The 23,759-nt window shown below is 43.4% G+C and overlaps 1 pseudogene; it reads right to left on the bottom strand.

The window, feature by feature from the left end:
• Window positions 1-19,404, bottom strand: part of LOC118374269 (prolyl endopeptidase-like) — a 36,012-nt pseudogene extending 16,608 nt beyond the window's left edge.
• Between the last annotated feature and the right edge of the window lie 4,355 nt (window positions 19,405-23,759).

Here is a 23,759-nt window from a genome sequence, read left to right on the forward strand (position 1 = left end):
GCGCCGCCCCACCCAGGATTTCTAGTAGCACAGCTAGCACTGCGATGCAGTCCCTTAGACCACTGCGTCACTCAGGAGGCCCAGATGCCACAGAATTCTAAGCAAATCTTGTCTGCTAAATTAACTAGTGTAGCCTACAGCCATTTGGCATAGCCAGACCTAACATAAGGACAACTCAGGGTATGCTCGTCGGTCCTTCTGAAATGTTCTTCATATCATGTTTCTTTAGACCTGTCTAAAATAATGGATTTCTTAGACTTTTTCAAATGTAGATGTTCCAAAGGTCTGTGGAAGCAAGGAGTTGTTAAATGTGACAATGTTAATTAACAGTCAATTACCATGAGACTGTTGAGACTGACACCATGAGACTGACACCATGAGTTACCATGAGATGTCATGATCGCCACAACCCTATTCACAACACAAGACATTGACAATACAAGACATTCACAATCTATAGTGGATGTTCTTGATAACACATCAAGTCAAAGCTTATGCCCTACAACAAATATGGTGGCCGGTCAGTGGATGGTGATTATGCATTAAGGAGACTAAAGAGAAAGACTGATCTGATTAGGTTGTGGTGTGCATGGTACCTGTGATACCCTGAAGAGTGGTTTGAAGGTCACAGTACCACAGCCGGTTGACCGGGTCACAGCCCTTCCTGATGGACAGCAGTACGTAGCGCCCGTCATCTGACACCTGGAGTGAGATCGCACACGGACACCTTTCAGAATGCTAATACAACACTGTGCCGCTAGCGCTAATCAACCAGAAACCTACACTGATGACTAGAGGCATTACGACACTATAATCAGGATTCTAAATATCAGGGACATAAGACAGGAACTACAAGTCAGATTCTGTGCTGTCCACTTCCCTCTATGGACATAAAGGGAGAAGACTGGTGTAACACAGATGGTGGAAACTCACTCACAAAGTACAGACTTCAGGAGAACGATAGATATTAGGATACACGTTATGTCTCCACAAAATGGTACTTGGACTAAAGATAAGAACCATTTCTGCATTGTCTAAGAGATATGAGACAGTCAAGTCCCGGTCTGGTCAGTGTCTAGCCAAGTCCAGCAGCGTACCTCGACCCTACTCATCCACTTAGGGTGGTCGGGGAACTCGGCACACAGGCAGTCCTGAGACTGGGGGGTCCCCAACACGTGGAAGTAGAGCTTCTGGTGCAGGCTGGTGGACGTCTCAGTGCCTAGAGGAGGAGAGTAATGTGTACATACATTTAACTAAAACTAAATGGAACAAACTAGTTCCCCTCTAAATATCCAAACATCCCCTCACCGTCACTTTTGCCCTCCTGCTTGGGGTAGGAGTTGTAGAAGAGGCCCTTGCCGTCATGGGTCCAGGACATGCAGCTGTACTTCACCCTCTCCAGCCGGTCATTTAGGGCCACGGCCCCCTCCACCCGCAGGAAGTGCATCTCCACCCAATCAGAGCCGCTGGCGCTGGTGCCATATGCCAGGTACTCGCCGTCCTCTGAGAAAGCATAACCTGAGGGACACAAGTAGCGCATGGTCAAAGGAACCATTCACGTTATTTACATTGTGAATAGTGTTGAATATATTCATTTAGAATGCATTGTAGTGATGATATGTTAGATGAATATGTTCATTTAGAATGCATTGTGAATAGTGATGAATATGATCATTTAGAATGCATTGTGAATAGTGATGAATATGTTCATTTAGAATGCATTGTGAATAGTGATGAATATGTTCATTTAGAATGCATTGTGAATAGTGATGAATATGTTCATTTAGAATGCATTGTGAATAGTGATGAATATGTTCATTTAGAATGCATTGTGAATAGTGATGAATATGTTCATTTAGAATGCATTGTGAATAGTGATGAATATGTTCATTTAGTATGCATTGTGAATAGTGATGAATATGTTCATTTAGAATGCATTGTGAATAGTGATGAATATGTTCATTTAGAATGCATTGTGAATAGTGATGAATATGTTCATTTAGTATGCATTGTGAATAGTGATGAATATGTTCATTTAGTATGCATTGTGAATAGTGATGAATATGTTCATTTAGTATGCATTGTGAATAGTGATGAATATGTTCATTTAGTATGCATTGTGAATAATGATGAATATGTTAATTTAGTATGCATTGTGAATAGTGATGAATATGTTAATTTAGTATGCATTGTGAATAGTGATGAATATGTTCATTTAGAATGCATTGTGAATAGTGATGAATATGTTCATTTAGTATGCATTGTGAATAGTGATGAATATGTTCATTTAGTATGCATTGTGAATAGTGATGAATATGTTCATTTAGAATGCATTGTGAATAGTGATGAATATGTTCATTTAGAATGCATTGTGAATAGTGATGAATATGTTCATTTAGTATGCATTGTGAATAGTGATGAATATGTTCATTTAGTATGCATTGTGAATAGTGATGAATATGTTCATTTAGAATGCATTGTGAATAGTGATGAATATGTTCATTTAGAATGCATTGTGAATAGTGATGAATATGTTCATTTAGAATGCATTGTGAATAGTGATGAATATGTTCATTTAGAATGCATTGTGAATAGTGATGAATATGTTCATTTAGTATGCATTGTGAATAGTGATGAATATGTTCATTTAGAATGCATTGTGAATAGTGATGAATATGTTCATTTAGAATGCATTGTGAATAGTGATGAATATGTTCATTTAGAATGCATTGTGAATAGTGATGAATATGTTAATTTAGTAATGCATTGTGAATAGTGATGAATATGTTCATTTAGAATGCATTGTGAATAGTGATGAATATGTTCATTTAGAATGCATTGTGAATAGTGATGAATATGTTCATTTAGAATGCATTGTGAATAGTGATGAATATGTTCATTTAGAATGCATTGTGAATAGTGATGAATATGTTAATTTAGTATGCATTGTGAATAGTGATGAATATGTTAATTTAGTATGCATTGTGAATAGTGATGAATATGTTAATTTAGTATGCATTGTGAATAGTGATGAATATGTTAATTTAGTATGCATTGTGAATAGTGATGAATATGTTAATTTAGTATGCATTGTGAATAGTGATGAATATGTTCATTTAGTATGCATTGTGAATAGTGATGAATATGTTCATTTAGTATGCATTGTGAATAGTGATGAATATGTTCATTTAGAATGCATTGTGAATAGTGATGAATATGTTCATTTAGAATGCATTGTGAATAGTGATGAATATGTTCATTTAGTATGCATTGTGAATAGTGATGAATATGTTCATTTAGAATGCATTGTGAATAGTGATTTAGAATGAATATGATTCATTTAGTATGCATTGTGAATAGTGATGAATATGTTCATTTAGAATGCATTGTGAATAGTGATGAATATGTTCATTTAGTATGCATTGTGAATAGTGATGAATATGTTCATTTAGTATGCATTGTGAATAGTGATGAATATGTTCATTTTAGAATGCATTGTGAATAGTGATGATTTATATGTTCATTTAGAATGCATTGTGAATAGTGATGAATATGTTCATTTAGAATGCATTGTGAATAGTGATGAATATGTTCATTTAGAATGCATTGTGAATAGTGATGAATATGTTCATTTAGAATGCATTGTGAATAGTGATGAATATGTTCATTTAGAATGCATTGTGAATAGTGATGAATATGTTCATTTAGAATGCATTGTGAATAGTGATGAATATGTTCATTTAGAATGCATTGTGAATAGTGATGAATATGTTCATTTAGTATGCATTGTGAATAGTGATGAATATGTTCATTTAGAATGCATTGTGAATAGTGATGTTCAATATGTTCATTTAGTATGCATTGTGAATAGTGATGAATATGTTCATTTAGAATGCATTGTGAATAGTGATGAATATGTTCATTTAGTATGCATTGTGAATAGTGATGAATATGTTCATTTAGTATGCATTGTGAATAGTGATGAATATGTTCATTTAGAATGCATTGTGAATAGTGATGAATATGTTCATTTAGAATGCATTGTGAATAGTGATGAATATGTTCATTTAGTATGCATTGTGAATAGTGATGAATATGTTCATTTAGTATGCATTGTGAATAGTGATGAATATGTTCATTTAGAATGCATTGTGAATAGTGATGAATATGTTCATTTAGAATGCATTGTGAATAGTGATGAATATGTTAATTTAGTATGCATTGTGAATAGTGATGAATATGTTAATTTAGTATGCATTGTGAATAGTGATGAATATGTTAATTTAGTATGCATTGTGAATAGTGATGAATATGTTCATTTAGTATGCATTGTGAATAGTGATGAATATGTTCATTTAGAATGCATTGTGAATAGTGATGAATATGTTAATTTAGAATGCATTGTGAATAGTGATGAATATGTTCATTTAGTATGCATTGTGAATAGTGATGAATATGTTCATTTAGAATGCATTGTGAATAGTGATGAATATGTTCATTTAGAATGCATTGTGAATAGTGATGAATATGTTCATTTAGAATGCATTGTGAATAGTGATGAATATGTTCATTTAGAATGCATTGTGAATAGTGATGAATATGTTCATTTAGAATGCATTGTGAATAGTGATGAATATGTTCATTTAGAATGCATTGTGAATAGTGATGAATATGTTCATTTAGAATGCATTGTGAATAGTGATGAATATGTTCATTTAGAATGCATTGTGAATAGTGATGAATATGTTAATTTAGAATGCATTGTGAATAGTGATGAATATGTTCATTTAGAATGCATTGTGAATAGTGATGAATATGTTCATTTAGTGCATTGTGAATAGTGATGAATATGTTCATTTAGAATGCATTGTGAATAGTGATGAATATGTTCATTTAGAATGCATTGTGAATAGTGATGAATATGTTCATTTAATAGTGTGAATGCATTTAGTGAATAGTGATGAATATGTTCATTTAGAATGCATTGTGAATAGTGATGAATATGTTCATTTAGTATGCATTGTGAATAGTGATGAATATGTTCATTTAGTATGCATTGTGAATAGTGATGAATATGTTCATTTAGTATGCATTGTGAATAGTGATGAATATGTTCATTTAGAATGCATTGTGAATAGTGATGAATATGTTCATTTAGAATGCATTGTGAATAGTGATGAATATGTTCATTTAGAATGCATTGTGAATAGTGATGAATATGTTCATTTAGAATGCATTGTGAATAGTGATGAATATGTTCATTTAGTATGCATTGTGAATAGTGATGAATATGTTCATTTAGTATGCATTGTGAATAGTGATGAATATGTTCATTTAGTATGCATTGTGAATAGTGATGAATATGTTCATTTAGAATGCATTGTAAATATAAATAAAATAAAAATTGTGTTTATATACACATCATTGGCAGGTTCTAGTAGTTACTGTATTTTAGTGCCAACACGAGCTGTACTGGCTTAGAATTTCCCTTTCCCTTTCACATGGTCCTTTCCAGCACGGTTTCACTGTGGTAGATGTCTAAACATGCCAGTGCAGTGTAAAGGCTGATACAGTATACTGGTAGATTCTAGGCTGTTCAGTACAGTAGAACGTGATGTCAGAAACGCACCTTCATGAAGGAAGTATTACAGTATTACAAACAGGACGATATTCTACATCATAATGAGCATTGACTGACCTTGTCTCCATCCCCCACCTCGTAAAGCGACAGTCCCGTCCTCAGAGAAGGTGTTTGGGTCCAAGAAGACCGTGGGCTCTGCCTCTAGACTCTCCTGAACATACATTACACTCTGGTTCTGGAGGCCAGTGTTGTAGAAATGGAAATACCTGCAGCGGGGGGATAGAGTGTCAGCACAAAGCCAAGGAACTAAACTACCCAAAAGACAACAGTCTCCATCTTTAGGGGAAGGCTAGATTTTGGCTCATCCTCAATTAATCTTGCCCCAAGTCCTCTCTCCTTGCTTCCTTCTCAAAATGCATTGGACCAGAAGGTACATGAGGAGGAAGCTTGGACCTCCTCCTCCACTACAGTTGAGAATGAGGCAGATAGGATGTGAGGAATCACAGAAAGACAAATTGAGAAAAGTCCAAAACCTCCAAGTACCGCCTCAAGTCTCCTTTCTTTCATTCTCTCCCTCTCACCTGCTCCCCCTCTTGAAGGGGCAGCTGTATTTGGGGTAGTCATAGAGCTCAGTCATGCGCTCCTTGAACAGGTCCCGCACCTCACAGCGGTCCAGGTAGGGCAGCGTCAGCTGGTTCTGAGCATTGACAAAAGCCTGGGAAGAAACATAAGACAAACTCAGCAAAAAATAAGAAACTTCTCTTTTTCAGGACCCCGTCTTTCAAAGATATTTGGATTTTTACAAATTAACTTGACATATCTTCATTGTAAAGGATTTAAACACTGTTTCCCATGCTTGTTCAATGAACCATAAACAATTAATGAACATGCACCTGTGGAACAGTCGTTAAGACACTAACAGCTTACAGACAGTAGGCAATTTTAAGGTCACTTATGAAAACTTAGGACACTAAAGAGGCCTTTAGACAGACTCTGAAAAAAAACAAAATAAAGATGCCCAGGGTCCCTGCTCATTTGCGTGAACGTGCCTTAGGCGTGCTGCAAGGAGGCATGAGGACTGCAGATGTCCAGGGCAATAAATTGCAATGTCTGTACTGTGAGACACCTAAGACAGCGCTATAGGGAGACAGGACAAACAGCTGATCATCCTCGCAGTGGCAGACCACATGTAACAACACCTGCACAGGATCGGTACATCTGAACATCACACCTGCATGACAGGTACAGGATGGCAACAACAACTGCCAGGGTTACACCAGGAACACACAATCCCGCCATCAGTGCTCAGACTGTCCGCAATAGGCTGAGAGAGGCAGGACTAAGGGCTTGTGGGCCTGTTGTAAGGCAGGTCCTCACCAGACCTCACCGGTGGGCACAAACCCACCGTAGCTGGACCAGACAGGACTGGCAAAAGTGCTCTTCACTGACGAATTGCGGTTTTGTCTCGCCAGGGGTGATGTTCAGATTTGCGTTTATCATCGAAGGAATGAGCGTTATACCGAGGCCTGTACTCTGGAGCGGGATCGATTTGGAGGTGGAGGGTCCGTCATCGAAAGCAATGACTGAGCTTGTCGTCATTGCAGGCAGTCTCAACGCTGCGTGTTACAGGAAGATATCCTCCTCCCTCATGTGGTACCCTTCCTGCAGGCTCATCCTGACATGACCCTCCAGCATGACAATGCCACCAGCCATACTGCTCGTTCTGTGTGATTTCCTCCAAGACAGGAATGTCAGTGTTCTGCCATGGCCAGCGAAGAGCCCGGATCTCAATCCCATTGAGCACGTCTGGGACCTGTTGGATAGGATGGTGAGTGCTAGGGCCGTTCCCCCCAGAAATGTCCTTGGAACTTGCAGGTGCCTTGGTGGAAGAGTGGGGTAACATCTCACAGCAAGAACTGGCAAGTCTGGTGCAGTCCACAAGGAGGAGATGCACTCCAGTACTTAAAGCAGCTAGTGACCACACCAGATATTGACTGTTACTTTTGATTTTGACCGCCCCTTTGTTCAGGGACACAATATTCAATTTCTGTTAGTCACATGTCTGTGGAACTTGTTCAGTTTATGGCTCAGTTGTTGAATCTTGCTATGTTCATACAAATATTTACATGTTAAGTTTGCTGAAAATAAACAGTTGACAGTGAGAGGATGTTTATTTTCTGAGTTTATTAACACCACTGCAATGACCACTAACTCACAGAAGGTGGGGCTGGTTGCAACATCTACGCAGCTGATCTCAAAATAGGGGTTGCCTGATATGGAAATGGGGTTGTGGGAGAATTTCCAAACTCCTGCCTGGTAAAAAATATCTAATAATTGTCTTTGTCTCTCAAAATCATTTTAATGTGGTTAATTATTATTATTCAAATATAAAAAGTAAAAATTCAACCAGAGAGCACCCTTAGGTAGTGGGAAAAGGCCACTGTGAATGGCTCAGCCCACTACGCAAAGAAACCACACACTATTGCAGAGACTGATATTACCGGCCGCAATTGATATGGTGAAAACAATGTGTGTGGAGGCAGAGGCACAGAAACTCACATCAATACTTCTGTCAGATAACAATGTGAAACTAACATTTTATGCTATGGATAGCAATCAAGAGGAAAATGACTGAACGACTCAAAAACTCCCTCTCCAAATGGATGTTAGCTGTGAGGGCCGAGATGCCCACACATTGACTTTTGTTCACTACAGGTGCTCTCTAAGAGGACATATTGTTCTGTCTCACAATTCCCGAGCATGAAACGGCACATGGGATGTTCAGGGTGCTGCATGGCTATATTAACGAATAACAGATTCCATGGGATTGAATGGTGGGCTTTTGCACAGATGGGGCTCCATCTATCACGGGATGGCGGGCAGGCCTATGCACTCGAGTTATGAATGCGTCTCCCTCTGCTATATGGACGCATTGTATGATACACACACTGAGCTATAATGGAGATACACCGAGAGCAACTGGCGGAAAAGAGCTGAGCGCAGAACTCTGAGATATGCAGCAGCTAACTTCGATTGTAAACTACATCGTGCACACCTGTTCACAAAACTACTGTGTGCGGAGATATGGGATCAGAGAAGGACAATGTTCTATTTCACACGAGGCTTGGTGGTTATCAAGGGGGAGTGTTGAAAAAAAAAAAAAGAAATTGAGAGAGTAACTGTTGTCATTCACAATGGATGTAAAAAAAAATTAAAACATTTAAAAACAAACTTGACTTTGTGTAATGAAAAGAAAATGTGTGTCTCCTTGCCTATGTAAGAAATATTTAGAAAGGGGGTTAATGCAAAATATTCTACATACGAGTTACCGAATCAGCAAAATTCATTTGACTGTGATCCTGGCTCAGTTAACTTGCCGGTAAGTGAAACCTAACAGTTGATCGAGCTGTCATGTGGTCAAATGCTGCAGACCATGCATTCACGGGTCACTATGGAAGAGTTTAGGTTCCTGAGTCTGTCTCCGCCGAGCATTACAACTCATGGTACGCTGATTCAGTGCTCTCATCTGCATTAAAGACAAATATCGATCCAGGTTGGATGTGACAGGAGAGATGTCGGCGCACTGTCGACCACCACCCTGACTTCGAGAAGCTCCGACACAACATGCATCAAGCACACCCATCTCATTGGTGGATGTGAGATCATTTCTCTTATGTCAGACTAATTTGCAATTGATTCTCATAGCCCCAATTTTAAAAAGTTAAATTATGTAATTAACAGCCAACAAGTTTTCACATGGGTGGGTCACGAGACTTTTCATATATCAAAATGGGGTCATGGGTCAAACAAGTTTGGGAACCACTGATCTACGGTGTCAGTAGCTCAGGGATCATCAACTTCTCATGAGCGGATGGTCAGGGACCAGAACATAATTACAAATCATTTGCAGACTGCAAATTGACCGCAAGAAGCCCAAACAGATATAATAATGAACTAAAACAGAATTATTTCAAACCTTACATTTATATACAATCACATATATCTTTATTATGTGTGGGAATACTTGTGAACAGATTTCCTAAATTAAAAATCACTTGCAGTTGATTTTCTGGTATTTTTACCATATTTTATGTCCAAAGATAAACAATGTTATTTATATAACTTTTTGCTCTGAAGACTCACTGCCAGCTCGGAAACGTTTTATTTTTTTTATTTTTTTTCACCTTTATTTAACCAGGTAGGCTAGTTGAGAACAAGTTCTCATTTGCAACTGCGACATGGCCAAGATAAAGCATAGCAGTGTGAACAGACAACAGAGTTACACATGGAGTAAACAATTAGCAAGTCAATAACACAGTAGAAAAAATGGGCAGTCTATATACAATGTGTGCAAAAGGCATGAGGAGGTAGGCGAATAATACAATTTTGCAGATTAACACTGGAGTGATAAATGATCAGATGGTCATGTACAGGTAGAGATATTGGTGTGCAAAAGAGCAGAAAAGTAAATAAATAAAAACAGTATAAAAACAGTATGGGAATGAGGTAGGTGAAAATGGGTGAGCTATTTACCTATAGACTATGTACAGCTGCAGCGATCGGTTAGCTGCTCGGATAGCTGATGTTTGAAGTTGGTGAGGGAGATAAAAGTCTCCAACTTCAGCGATTTTGCAATTCGTTCCAGTCACAGGCAGCAGAGTACTGGAACGAAAGGCGGCCAAATGAGGCGTTGGCTTTAGGGATGATCAGTGAGATACACCTGCTGGAGCGCGTGCTACGGATGGGTGTTGCCATCGTGACCAGTGAACTGAGATAAGGCGGAGCTTTACCTAGCATGGACTTGTAGATGACCTGGAGCCAGTGGGTCTGGCGACGAATATGTAGTGAGGGCCAGCCGACTAGAGCATACAAGTCGCAGTGGTGGGTGGTATAAGGTGCTTTAGTGACAAAACGGATGGCACTGTGATAGCAAACTGGATGCAGTCTGAGTAGAGTGTTGGAAGCCATTTTGTAGATGACATCGCCGAAGTCGAGGATCGGTAGGATAGTCAGTTTTACTAGGGTAAGCTTGGCAGCGTGAGTGAAGGAGGCTTTGTTGCGGAATAGAAAGCAGACTCTTGATTTGATTTTTGATTGGAGATGTTTGATGTGAGTCTGGAAGGAGAGTTTGCAGTCTAGCCAGACACCTAGGTACTTATAGATGTCCACATATTCAAGGTCGGAACCATCCAGGGTGGTGATGCTAGTCGGGCATGCGGGTGCAGGCAGCGATCGGTTGAAAAGCATGCATTTGGTTTTACTCGCGTTTAAGAGCAGTTGGAGGCCACGGAAGGAGTGCTGTATGGCATTGAAGCTCGTTTGGAGGTTTGATAGCACAGTGTCCAATGACGGGCCGAAAGTATATAGAATGGTGTCGTCTGCGTAGAGGTGGATCAGGGAATCGCCCGCAGCAAGAGCAACATCATTGATATATACAGAGAAAAGAGTCGGCCCGAGAATTGAACCCTGTGGCACCCCCATAGAGACTGCCAGAGGACCGGACAGCATGCCCTCCGATTTGACACACTGAACTCTGTCTGCAAAGTAATTGGTGAACCAGGCAAGGCAGTCATCCGAAAAACCGAGGCTGTTGAGTCTGCCGATAAGAATATGGTGATTGACAGAGTCGAAAGCCTTGGCGAGGTCGATGAAGACGGCTGCACAGTACTGTCTTTTATCGATGGCGGTTATGATATCGTTTAGTACCTTGAGTGTGGCTGAGGTGCACCCGTGACCGGCTCGGAAACCAGATTGCACAGCGGAGAAGGTACGGTGGGATTCGAGATGGTCAGTGACCTGTTTGTTGACTTGGCTTTCAAAGACCTTAGATAGGCAGGGCAGGATGGATATAGGTCTATAGCAGTTTGGGTCCAGGGTGTCTCCCCCTTTGAAGAGGGGGATGACTGCGGCAGCTTTCAATCCTTGGGGATCTCAGACGATATGAAAGAGAGGTTGAACAGGCTGGTAATAGGGGCTGCGACAATGGCGGCAGATAGTTTCAGAAATAGCGGGTCCAGATTGTCAAGCCCAGCTGATTTGTACGGGTCCAGGTTTTGCAGCTCTTTCAGAACATCTGCTATCTGGATTTGGGTAAAGGAGAACCTGGAGAGGCTTGGGTGAGGAACTACGGGGGGCGGAGCTGTTGGCCGAGGTTGGAGTAGCCAGGCGGAAGGCATGGCCAGCCGTTGAGAAGTGCTTATTGAAGTTTTCGATAATCATTGATTTATCGGTGGAGACCGTGTTTCCTAGCCTCAGTGCAGTGGGCAGCTGGGAGGAGGTGCTCTTGTTCTCCATGGACTTCACAGTGTCCCAGAACTTTTGGAGTTGGAGCTACAGGATGCAAACTTCTGCCTGAAGAAGCTGGCCTTAGCTTTCCTGACTGACTGCGTGTATTGGTTCTTGACTTCCCTGAACAGTTGCATATCACGGGGCTATTCGATGCTATTGCAGTCCGCCACAGGATGTTTTTGTGCTGGTCGAGGGCAGTCAGGTCTGGAGTGAACCAAGGGCTGTATCTGTTCTTGGTTCTGAATTTTTTGAACGGAGCATGCTTATCTAAAATGGTGAGGAAGTTACTTTTAAAGAATGACCATGCATCCTCAACTGACGGGATGAGGTCAATGTCCTTCCAGGATACCCGGGCCAGGTCGATTAGAAAGGCCTGCTCACAGAAGTGTTTTAGGGAGCGTTTGACAGTGATGAGGGGTGGTCGTTTGACTGCGGCTCCGTGGCGGATACAGGCGATGAGGCAGTGATCGCTGAGATCCTGGTTGAAGACAGCGGAGGTATATTTGGAGGGCCAGTTGGTCAGGATGACGTCTATGAGGGTGCCCTTGTTTACAGAGTTAGGGTTGTACCTGGTGGGTTCCTTGATGATTTGAGTGAGATTGAGGGCATCTAGCTTAGATTGTAGGACTGCCGGGGTGTTAAGCATATCCCAGTTTAGGTCACCTAACAGAACAAACTATGAAGCTAGATGGGGGGGCGATCAATTCACAAATGGTGTCCAGGGCACAGCTGGGAGCTGAGGGGGTCGGTAGCAGGCGGCAACAGTGAGAGACTTGTTTCTGGAGAGAGTAATTTTCAAAATTAGTAGTTCAAACTGTTTGGGTATGGACCTGAAAAGTATGACATTACTTTGCAGGCTATCTCTGCTGACTCCGCCCCTTTGGCAGTTCTATCTTGACGGAAGATGTTATAAATATAAATAATAATAATATATGCCATTTAGCAGACGCTTTTATCCAAAGCGACTTACAGTCATGTGTGCATACATTCTACGTATGGGTGGTCCCGGGAATCGAACCCACTACCCTGGCGTTACAAGCGCCATGCTCTACCAACTGAGCTACAGAAGGACCCTGTTATAGTTGGGTATGGAAATATCGGAATTTTTGGTGGCCTTCCTGAGCCAGGATTCAGACACGGCAAGGACATCAGGGTTAGCAGAGTGTGCTAAAGCAGTGAGTAATGTCATGATGTCTCCGGGTTGGAGCGAGCGGTCGCATTCGCACTTCGCTCTGCAGGTTGTATAACTTTTCATTACATTTCATTATAGTACAACGGTTGATTTGTCTAATCTTAGCAATTCTTCTTAGCTAGCTACATAGCCGTCCTTGTATCAGAGATAATTGCATAATTATCGTATTTCGTCGCCCTAACGTAGCCTTCACTGCTATTCGCCCAGGAGCTAGCAAACGCTAGCTAACGCCCACAGATTAGCATCACTGTAGTGCTATTCACTCAACTGAACGACTTGATTAGTTTAGTGTTAGCTAGCTACATAGCTGTCTTTGTTTCCAAGATAATTGTGTAGTTTAGAGTGTGTAGTCTTGGAGTGATTATCTTAATTCACTGAGGTTCGCTAGCCAGCTATTTGTCGTCCTTAACGTAGGAGACTCTGCTAGCTAGCCAACAGCTAACAGCTAACAGCTAGCCAACGTCACCACACACACGTCTACTGAATCGAATTCAACAACCCGGTCAGGTAGTATCACATTTTCATTTCATTTCATTACAGTACAACGGTTTGATTTGTTTGATCGTAGCTAGCTACATAGCTAGCTACATAGCCGTCTTTGTTTCAAAGATAATTGTGTAGTCTAGAGCGATTTCCTAGGTTAGCTAGCCAGCTATTGTCGTTCTTTTAACGCAACGTAACGTAAACAACACTGCTAGCTAGCCAGCTAGCCCCGAATAGTAGCACTGTAGAAACTATTACACTCAACGGAACGACTTGATTAGTGTAGTGTCAACAACGCAGCTACTGCCAGCTAGCCTACTTCAGCAGTACTGTATCATTTTAATCATTTTAGTCAATAAGATTCTTGCTACGTAAGCTTAACTTTCTGAACATTCGAGACGTGTAGTCCACTTGTCATTCCAATCTCCTTGCATTAGCGTAGCCTCTTCTGTAGCCTGTCAACTATGTGTCTGTCTATCCCTGTTCTCTCCTCTCTGCACAGACCATACAAACGCTCCACACCGTGTGGCCGCGGCCACCCTAATCTGGTGGTCCCAGCGCGTACGACCCACGTGGAGTTCCAGGTCTCCGGTAGCCTCTGGAACTGCCGATCTGCGGCCAACAAGTCAGAGTTCATCTCAGCCTATGCCTCCCTCCAGTCCCTCGACTTCTTGGCACTGACGGAAACATGGATCACCACAGATAACACTGCTACTCCTACTGCTCTCTCCTCGTCCGCCCACGTGTTCTCGCACACCCCGAGAGCTTCTGGTCAGCAGGGTGGTGGCACCGGGATCCTCATCTCTCCCAAGTGGTCTTTCTCTCTTTCTCCCCTTACCCATCTGTCTATTGCCTCCTTTGAATTCCATGCTGTCACAGTTACCAGCCCTTTCAAGCTTAACATCCTTATCATTTATCGCCCTCCAGGTTCCCTTGGAGAGTTCATCAATGAGCTTGATGCCTTGATAAGCTCCTTTCCTGAGGACGGCTCACCTCTCACAGTTCTGGGCGACTTTAACCTCCCCACGTCTACCTTTGACTCATTCCTCTCTGCCTCCTTTCCACTCCTCTCCTCTTTGACCTCACCCTCTCACCTTCCCCCCTACTCACAAGGCAGGCATTACGCTTGACCTCATCTTTACTAGATGCTGTTCTTCCACTAACCTCATTGCAACTCCCCTCCAAGTCTCCGACCACTACCTTGTATCCTTTTCCCTCTCGCTCTCATCCAACACTTCCCACACTGCCCCTACTCGGATGGTATCGCGCCGTCCCAACCTTCGCTCTCTCTCCCCCCCGCTACTCTCTCCTCTTCCATCCTATCATCTCTTCCCTCTGCTCAAACTTTCTCCAACCTATCTCCTGATTCTGCCTCCTCAACCCTCCTCTCCTCCCTTACTGCATCCTTTGACTCTCTATGTCCCCTATCCTCCAGGCCGGCTCGGTCCTCCCCTCCCGCTCCGTGGCTCGACGACTCATTGCGAGCTCACAGAACAGGGCTCCGGGCAGCCGATCGGAAATGGAGGAAAACTCGCCTCCCTGCGGACCTGGCATCCTTTCACTCCCTCCTCTCTACATTTTCCTCCTCTGTCTCTGCTGCTAAAGCCACTTTCTACCATTCTAAATTCCAAGCATCTGCCTCTAACCCTAGGAAGCTCTTTGCCACCTTCTCCTCCCTCCTGAATCCCCCCTCCTCCCTCTCTGCAGATGACTTCGTCAACCATTTTGAAAAGAAGGTCGACGACATCCGATCCTCGTTTGCTAAGTCAAACGACACCGCTGGTTCTGCTCACACTGCCCTACCCTATGCTCTGACCTCTTTCTCCCCTCTCTCTCCAGATGAAATCTCGCGTCTTGTGACGGCCGGCCGCCCAACAACCTGTCCGCTTGACCCTATCCCCTCCTCTCTTCTCCAGACCATTTCCGGAGACCTTCTCCCTTACCTCACCTCGCTCATCAACTCATCCCTGACCGCTGGCTACGTCCCTCCCGTCTTCAAGAGAGCGAGAGTTGCACCCCTTCTGAAAAAACCTACACTCGATCCCTCCGATGTCAACAACTACAGACCAGTATCCCTTCTCTCTTTTCTCTCCAAAACTCTTGAGCGTGCCGTCCTTGGCCAGCTCTACCGCTATCTCTCTCAGAATGACCTTCTTGATCCAAATCAGTCAGGTTTCAAGACTAGTCATTCAACTGAGACTGCTCTTCTCTGTATCACGGAGGCGCTCCGCACTGCTAAAGCTAACTCTCTCTCCTCTGCTCTCATCCTTCTAGACCTATCAGCTGCCTTCGATACTGTGAACCATCAGATCCTCCTCTCCACCCTCTCCGAGTTGGGCATCTCCGGCGCGGCCCACGCTTGGATTGCGTCCTACCTGACAGGTCGCTCCTACCAGGTGGCGTGGCGAGAATCTGTCTCCTCACCACGCGCTCTCACCACTGGTGTCCCCCAGGGCTCTGTTCTAGGCCCTCTCTTATTCTCGCTATACACCAAGTCACTTGGCTCTGTCATAACCTCACATGGTCTCTCCTATCATTGCTATGCAGACGACACACAATTAATCTTCTCCTTTCCCCCTTCTGATGACCAGGTGGCGAATCGCATCTCTGCATGTCTGGCAGACATATCAGTGTGGATGACGGATCACCACCTCAAGCTGAACCTCAGCAAGACGGAGCTCCTCTTTCTCCCGGGGAAGGACTGCCCGTTCCATGATCTCGCCATCACGGTTGACAACTCCATTGTGTCCTCCTCCCAGAGCGCTAAGAACCTTGGCGTGATCCTGGACAACACCCTGTCGTTCTCAACTAACATCAAGGCGGTGTCCCGTTCCTGTAGGTTCATGCTCTACAACATCCGCAGAGTACGACCCTGCCTCACACAGGAAGCGGCGCAGGTCCTAATCCAGGCACTTGTCATCTCCCGTCTTGATTACTGCAACTCGCTGTTGGCTGGGCTCCTGCCTGTGCCATTAAACCCCTACAACTCATCCAGAACGCCGCAGCCCGTCTGGTGTTCAACCTTCCCAAGTTCTCTCACGTCACCCCGCTCCTCCGCTCTCTCCACTGGCTTCCAGTTGAAGCTCGCATCCGCTACAAGACCATGGTGCTTGCCTACGGAGCTGTGAGGGGAACGGCACCTCAGTACCTCCAGGCTCTGATCAGGCCCTACACCCAAACAAGGGCACTGCGTTCATCCACCTCTGGCCTGCTCGCCTCCCTACCACTGAGGAAGTACAGTTCCCGCTCAGCCCAGTCAAAACTGTTCGCTGCTCTGGCCCCCCAATGGTGGAACAAACTCCCTCACGACGCCAGGACAGCGGAGTCAATCACCACCTTCCGGAGACACCTGAAACCCCACCTCTTCAAGGAATACCTAGGATAGGGTAAGTAATCCTTCTCACCCCCCCCCCCCTAAAAAGATTTAGATGCACTATTGTAAGTGGCTGTTCCACTGGATGTCATAAGGTGTATGCACCAATTTGTAAGTCGCTCTGGATAAGAGCGTCTGCTAAATGACTTAAATGTAAATGTAAAACAAACTTAGGGAGGAGGCTTCTGATGTTGACATGCATAAAACCAAGACTTTTTCGATCACAGAAGTCAACAAATGAGGGTACCTGGGGACATGCAGGGCCTGGGTTTACCTCCACATCACCCGCGGAACAGAGAAGGAGTAGTATGAAGGTGCGGCTAAAGGCTATCAAAACTGGTCGCCTAGAGCGTTGGGGGCAGAGGATAAGAGGAGCAGGTTTCTGGGCATGGTAGAATATATTCAGGGCATAATGCGCAGACAGGGGTATGGTGGGGTGCGGGTACAGCGGAGGTAAGCCCAGGCACTGGGTGATGATGAGAGGGTTGTATCTCTGGACATGCTGGTTGTAATGGGTGAGGTCACCGCATGTGTGGGGGGTGGGACAAAGGAGGTAACAGGGGTATGCAGAGTGGATCTAGGGGCTCCATTGTGAACTAAAACAATGATAACTAACCTGAACAACAGTATACAAGGCATATTGACATTTGAGAGAGACATACAGCGAGGCATACAGTAATCACAGGTGTTGAATTGGGAAAGCTAGCTAAAAACAGTAGGCGAGGCTAATCAGCTAGCACAACAAACAGCAGGTAAAATGGCGTTGACTAGGCAACTGGGCCGACAGATAAACAAACAAGCAGAATGGGGTACCGTGATTAATGGACAGTCCAGCGTGCGTCAGCTATGTAGCCAAGAGATCAGTGTCCAGGGGGCAGCGGTGGATGGGCAGGGAAGCTGGGCTGGCGAGTGTTATCCAGGTTTTTTTTAAAAACTAACAATGACTAAATAGCTTGTAGCTAGTTAGCTGGTTAGCGTCTGGAGGTTCTTGAGTGTGTCATAAAAATAAAATAAAAATTAAAAGTAATAGCGATTCCGTATCACAGTGGGTGAGGCAGGTTTCCGGAAGGTATAAACAAAATAAAAATCAAAGAGAGATAGAAAGTAAATGGGTTCAGAGTGTTTGGGATGCGGTGATTCAGATGGTTAGCAGGCCTGTGCTAACAAGCTAACAGTTCGTAGGCCCGGGCTAGACAAGCTAGCCGTTAGCAGGCCGAATTAGCAAGCAGGGAGATAGCGAGGGCTAGAGAGCTAACCTTTGGGGGACGTCGCGATGCGGTGACATCGACAGACCGGTCGTGGGCCCGGGTAATTGTAGCCCAGGAGTATGCTACAGGTGCTCTAGTACGCTAGGTGAGCTGGAGACACAGCGTTTCAGAAAGCTCGCGGGCCTTGGCCAGCAGCTGCCTGTGTCAACTGTATGTTTGGACATTCTAGGTATATGCCGAGTTAGTGACTTGACTGTGCCATATCTGTTAGAAAATACAGACATGGGTCTTTGTCCTTGATTGTGGAAAGGAGTTGACAGTGGCACACAATCCACATTGGCCAATTAACTTTATACCTAGATAATGGTGCTAATAATTACATTTCATGTGAATTTCTGTCACCAAATTGACACTGACTAAGAACTCCCTGACAAACGTGCTGGTAACGTTGCCACAACATTCCTTGAGCCAGTGGTTCTGAAATACACACCGTATTTGGAGTGACATGAAAGATAGCATTTACCTGAGTCTTCTCGCTGTCTGGGTCCTCCAGCCAACTGTACGGGTCAGGAATCTTGTTACCATGGTAGTCATCTACCTGTCAGAAATAACCAGCCGGTGAAATCCTTCTGTGGCTCGGTTGGTAGAGCATGGCGCTTGTAACGCCAGGGTAGTGGGTTCGATTCCCGGGACCACCCATACGTAGAATGTATGCACACATGACTGTAAGTCGCTTTGGATAAAAGCGTCTGCTAAATGGCATATATTATTATTATTATATTACTTGAAAGCGACATGTCTAACCAGCTGTTACTGGTTACTACTAGCTAGCAAGCTAGTTAGCATGTTACTTACAACTGCCTCGTCACGGTAAGCATGTGGGTACTGGAAAGACATTTTTAGAAGTGACTGTTCAGAAGAAAGAAGAAAAGTTGCGTAAAATAATGAATGACCGGTTTTGTTATGACTTTCTGGATCCGAACAAATATCAACTTGAACGTCGAAGCTCTGGCCAGAATGGATTTGCTTATTTATGCTGCGTTCAAAACCAAGTGGGAAGGTGGTATTTGCCACATACGACTGGGGAAATTCTAGTAGAACGGCCACCCAACTGGTAATTACTATATCATCACTGAGCTCCGACTTCTCCCACAGGCTATACTCTGATGTTACCTACTAAGGATTTGACTTCGATATCAACATTTTCGGAAATTAAATACAAAAAAAACATTATTTATAAAAAACATCTATTAATGTGGATTTTGAAAACTATACATGGTTCACCAGCATGATATCTGTGCTTTTAGTTTATGGTAGACGCAGCTTGTTTTCCATTGTCTCAACAAGTTTAAAGCACGTAACTGCATCCAACTCGTTTTTGCGACTTTACTGGCAATTACCACCATCACACGTGGTCCTTCTGTAGCTCAGTTGGTAGAGCATGGCGCTTGTAACGCCAGGGTAGTGGGTTCGATCCCCGGGACCACCCATACGTAGAATGTATGGGACGCTTTGGATAAAAGCGTCTGCTAAATGGCATATACACGTGGTTATAAACGCAGCATTAGCTGCAAACAATCAAAAGTCACCACCTCCAAGACAGCATCCAGGTTGGCTGATAGGAGCGGTTGAGTCACGAGAATGACCCCTGTCGGTGGATTTGTGGATGGAAGAGTGGGTTTTGGACGGCTAAATTTGGATCTATAATGATGAGGCTATTTACGTGCAATATTTGAAAGTAAATACAAACAATGGCGAATTTAGCATGTCAATTTTGGTGGGGCAAACAAACCAAAACATATGTAGATGCATGGCAGCAAAGCCACTACACTACACTACACAACACTAAACAATCCAGTAATTGCACTATAACGGTGACAAACGGTGCCCACAAACTGTTAGGACCTACATAAAGCTGTCCCAACAGCAGTCCCAGTAATTTACCACTGCTACACCTGGCTATCAGCAGAGCCTTGTCTGGCAGTGAAACAGTTAATTCAGCCTCATTTACTGCCTTGGCTGACTTACATTTACATTACATTTAAGTCATTTAGCAGACGCTCTTATCCAGAGCGACTTACAAATTGGTGCATACACCTTATGACAACCAGTGGAACAGCCACTTGCATCTAAATCTTGTTGGGGGAACTTGCTTAAACAAATGTGATTTCTACTGACAATTGAGATGTACAAACTATGGCATAAGTGGACAACGAGCGGATAAGAGGCAATCCGTCATTTTGATTACGACATTCATGAGCGAGCTAGGACGATGTAATCAATATAACTATTTGTTTAGCACTTTTGAAATGTACAACGACAGAATTGTCAGACCTTTGGCCGTTCTTACAGTATTCTCCCTGTACACCAAGTCAGAACCATAGGATAAATAAAGGGGGCATATTAGCAGACAATTAAAGCGCTTACAACATTCGATGATGACATTTCTCTAAAACAGGCTATAGGCTACATATGCAAGTCAGAACAGTATTCTAAATTATGAGGGGAAAAGGGACCAAATTATTAGGGTGAGGCACATGGGCAACAACAGCTTACTACACAACATACATTTGGTATTACTTTCTTAGCTACAGGATACATATCTTCCTGACATATTACATTTATGCAGCAGCATAAAATACATGTTTGGACTGACCTTGTTGTGCTGTGTTCACTTGAACAAGAAGGTGGCGTAACGGTCCTTCGAGGGCAAACTTTGTCATCAAAATCTGTCATTCTCTGGATTTATGATTCTTTCAAGACAACTGGGAACTCGGAGGGAAAAAAACAAAGTTGATCATGACGTCAGTGATCTTCAGTTCGGAGCTCTAGAAAGATGCCCGAGTTCCCGACTTGCAATTCCGAGTTGGATGACTGTTTAAAATGTATTTTTCCAGTCAGACCTCATTTTTTTCAGAGTTGCCAGTTGTCTTGAACTCACTGAAGTCTGAGATTTCCCAGTTCCGTGTTTCCAGTTGTTTTGAGCGCGGCAGAAGTCATGCTGGATTGATAGTATGGCAAATGTTGAATGTTTATCCTTTTAAGCTTGGAAAAGAGACCCTTAAACCCAGACTTGGACCACACACCCACTCCACTGAATAGCAGGCTAGTGATGGCTCTGCAATGCTTGCAGTTAGCCACTGATTCCTTCCAAACCACTCATTGTTGAATTTGCGATATTCAACTTGTTGTTTAATGTTTATGGCCAATGAGCACCGATTCATTTTATCTTTAATTTCTCTCCATGTGACAGAGAATAGAAAAGGATTTGCCAGTAGATTGTGGACTTGATTCATGATAATGACTGCTAGTTTACTAGCTAAGATTTTGAAAAATTATGTTGATAATCAAATTGATTTAATCACATTAATCACAGTGGTTTTAGAGGGTGAAACTGGTCAGCACCTCAGGAGTAAATGTCAGTTGGCTTTTCATAGCCGAGCATTCAGAGTTTGAGACAGCAGGTGCGGTAGAGGGAGAGAGTCAAAAATAGCAGGTCCGGGACAAGGTAACACGTCCGGTGAACAGGTCAGCGTTCCATAACCGCCGGCAGAACAGTTGAAACTGGAGCAGCAGCATGACCAGGTGGACTGGGGACCGCAAGGAGTCATCAGGCCAGATGGTCCTGAGGCATGGTCCCAGGGCTCAGGTCTTCCGGGAGGGGAGAGAGAGGGAGAGAAAGTGAATTAGAGGGAGCATACTTAAATTCACACAGGACACCGGATAAGACAGGAGAATTATGCCAGATATAACAGACTGACCCTAGCCCCCCGACACAAACTATTGCAGCATAGATACTGGAGGCTGAGACAGGAGGAGTCGGGAGACACACAATTGGCCTAGCGTCGTCCGGGTTAGGGAGGGCTTGGTCGGTCGGTAGGGATGTTCTTGTCTCATCGCGCACCAGCAACTCCTGTGGCGGGCTGGGCGCAGTGCGCGGTGTACCCTCCGACACATTGGTGCGGCTAGCTTCCGGGTTGGATGCGCGCTGTGTTAAGAAGCAGTACGGCTGGTTGGGTTGTGTATCGGAGGACGCATGACTTTCATCCTTCGTCTCTCCTGAGCCCGTATGGGAGTTGTAGCGATGAGACAAGATAGTAGCTACTACAACAATTGGATACCACGAAAAAGGGGTAAAATTCAAAAAAACAAAAAAATATATATATATTTTAGGCCATTAATGGGAACCAGGGACCAGAATAAAACCAAGGAATCATTTAAACGGTGGAACCAGTGTCTCCATCCCACTGCTTCTAAAAGTTGTTGTCTGAGGGATCTCAAGCTGACAACAAAACAACAACAACAGAGCTCATACAAAAGAGACAAAAAAAAAAACACCACATTTTCCTTCCGCTTTCCCCCCATTCAGGTGTCATTATTTCACAATAGAATAATAGTGTCTGTCTCCACTGTCCTGTGTGATGTCTCGGTCCGTCAAAGAAACCCGTCCCCCTCAACTGTAGGCCTACACTCACTGACAACAGGATGTTATTGAAGAGCCAGACAAGGATATTACAGTGCCCAAGGAAAATAACCCTACAGCGCAAATTACAGGAAGTATAAAGTGTGTTGTCATCATCTGTGCCTGTTAGGCCTGAGACCCAAATGGCACCCTATTCCCTAGGGGTCCTGGTCAAAAGTAGTACACTATAAAGGGAAATAGGGTGCCATTTGGGCAAATAGGGTGCCATCTCACTTTAGCCTCAATTTGAGTGATTTAGGATCTCATTGGAGCGAATGAGATACACTGACTGAGAATGTTTTTGATACAGGAGAAATATACAGACATGTAGGATAATGATATGACTTAAATGTTACTGAAAGCATCTTACACCACTCTGGGTGAGGAATGTAGATTGAGTGTTATTGTTTGTGGTTGACTTAACCTATCCTTTTTCAGAACAGCATTTTTATAGTACACAGTATTCATTTCACACATACACTTCTCTCAGAAGAAAGAAAAGATGAGTGTTTGCCAGTCTTCTTGAGACAAGGGGAAGTTGTTGGAATTGAGCGTGTTGAAAGGGGTAAGAATGGTACTCAGGTTAGTTACGGCCTTGCGTCATACCCGCTGAGAGAGGGGAACACAAAGAGACAGCTCTATAGTAAACACAACTCCACAATGACAAGTGAAAGAGTTCCTTTGAAAGCTTGTATACTCCCATGTTTATGCATACTGCTTGTGAGGACACACACACACACACACACACACACACACACACACACACACACACACACACACACACACGGTACAGGTAAGGCAGTTAAGAGGAAGCAATAATGTCAGTTTGGAGAATAATCTTTTGTCTTTGTTTGAAAGACAGACAGAAATCAAGAGAATTTACTAACTAGGTCTACCATCATCTGTACTTTATGTGACCCACCGGGGCTCAAACCCAGGTCTCCTGTGTGCCATGATACTATCTTAACCCGCTGAGCTAAAGCTAACGTATAAGCTTGGGGAGCCAACACAAATCTTCAGGTCTCAGAAAAGGATACTCAACAAGCACCTGTATTTCCAACTGATCTCTATTACATCGACTTGTCCATCTGTAGCAGAACGGAATGTCAGCCTCAAACTGTGGCCCGAAACACACACAACCCTCTGCTCCATAACACACCGTACTGAAGAAG

This window comes from Oncorhynchus keta, chromosome 19 (genome assembly GCF_023373465.1).
Source record: "Oncorhynchus keta strain PuntledgeMale-10-30-2019 chromosome 19, Oket_V2, whole genome shotgun sequence".
In the NCBI taxonomy this organism is placed as follows: Eukaryota; Metazoa; Chordata; class Actinopteri; order Salmoniformes; family Salmonidae; genus Oncorhynchus; species Oncorhynchus keta.